Source organism: Callorhinus ursinus, unplaced genomic scaffold, assembly GCF_003265705.2.
Source record: "Callorhinus ursinus isolate GAN/ISIS: 27379988/994484 unplaced genomic scaffold, GSC_fseal_2.0 scaffold9, whole genome shotgun sequence".
Lineage (NCBI taxonomy): Eukaryota > Metazoa > Chordata > Mammalia > Carnivora > Otariidae > Callorhinus > Callorhinus ursinus.
The window spans coordinates 32,628,717-32,630,580 of record NW_027397071.1 but is presented as its reverse complement, the minus strand read 5'-3'; the positions used below and the strand labels follow the sequence as shown (position 1 = coordinate 32,630,580).

The following is a 1,864-nucleotide window of genomic DNA, read 5'->3' as shown; positions in this document are numbered from 1 at the left end:
TACTTCTCTGATAAGACATTAGAAGAGAATTTTTTAAATCCTTTTATCTTGTCAAGATGTTTAACCAGTTTTAATTTAAAACATAAGTTTCTTGCCTAATCAACTTTCCAGACCCACTCTGTTGGTATAACATCAAGCTAAAAAATGAATTATAAAATTTTGATTCCTTTGGTAGCTTCCTGTTTAAGTGTTGGGTCAACAGGAATATACCATGCCACCATGCTTGAAAAGGGCTAGATTCTGTCCACAGCTTCTAAGACTCTTCTTCTCTTTTTTTTTTTTTTTTTTGCCCCTCAAGAATCTAATAGTTTTTCCTTCCAAAGGACTTAGGCAATCAGATGGTGATTGCCAACAAATTACCACTTTTATTAAGCTCTTTAAAAAGCCTGCTTTCTCTAGGATGTTTGCCTCTTTACATACATTTGGTTCTTCCTGGAATGCATTTCTTAAGACTGTTCTCTTGGTTAAAATCTTCTCATGCATTTTTCAAGGCTCAGCTCAGCTGTCACATCTATAAGAAGTCTTCCACGAAAGCTCCAAACTCCAGACCAGTTTAACTGTCTTTTCTCCGTGCACAGGTTTATCATGGAACATGTGATAATACTGTAATGTTATTTCTGGTGTGCTTGTCTATTGCTATACTGGTATGGCAATATTTAGCTTTTTGAAAAAAACAGAATTATCTATTCAATTTAACATCAGTGAAATGCCAGATTAAAGGCATTCAATGACTATGTGTTATATTAATGTAGGAGTAAACTAAATTTGGATGACATCTTATTATTCTTTATTATGAAATATACATATGACAGCATATAAAACATGTGTCTATTACAGTTAAAAGAATAAAAAATAAATTTCCTTTTAGCTCCCACATAGCCAAAGAAACAGAATATAACTAGTCAATTAGAATCCCTTAATCTAACACATCTTTACTAAACAAGTTTATTCTCTTTTCTGAATAACATTTTGATCATTTTTTTATTTTTACTTTTATTTTTTTTACATTTGTATTAAACACTAAATAATATAAAGTTCAGTTTTGTCTAGGTTGAAATGGATATAAATGGAACCATATTCCAATTGGTTCATAATTTTTTCTTTAGTCTTCATAGATGTATATAGCTGAAATTTAATTTTGTACTAGTACATAATATTCCATTTTATGATATTTCTGATGCATATATCTATTTTATGCTTGCTCAACATTTTAACTATTCTAAAAGTTTTGTTATATTAAATGAAGCTTCCATAAACTTAGAAAAAAAGTTGCCATGGATTCATACAAGATTTTCTTTATGGCATATAACAGAGAGTATACTGATGATGAGAATATACAAATGTCCAGCTTTAGTAGGTGATGCCAAACTGTTTCCAAATGGTTGTGCAATTATACACATCTCCTGGATAAGTGAGCATTCCAGTCAACTCACATTCTAGCCAATATCAGCATTGTCCATTTCAGTTTTTTCCCCCAATCTCGTATATGTGAAAGATATCAAGATGGTTTTAATTTAAATTTTCTTGCGTGATAACCAGGTGGAACATATTTTCATATGATTAAGAACCTGTTAGCTTTGCGCAGTGACAGTATCGTAGCCAATGAGGTTTATCCAAGGCGCGATTATTGCTAAAAGAACGTATTGTGTTTTCCCCTCTGTGAAATGTCTGTTCATTCTTTTGCCCAATTTTCTACTGAGTTTGCCTTTTTTTTTAATGATTTGTAGATATTAATTCTCTGTGCACTATATGTAAAATAAATGTTTCCTCAGCTTGTCTTTTAACATTTGTATAGTTTGCTAATCACATTTAAGTTTTTAATCTACCTAGAATTGATTTTTGTACATATATGAATTATGGATTC

At 30.9% G+C, this 1,864-nt stretch overlaps 1 pseudogene; it reads left to right on the top strand.

The window, feature by feature from the left end:
- The first annotated feature begins 1,573 nt into the window (after positions 1–1,573).
- On the top strand, positions 1,574–1,639 carry LOC112824149 (U4 spliceosomal RNA; annotated as a pseudogene).
- Positions 1,640–1,864: the final 225 nt, after the last annotated feature.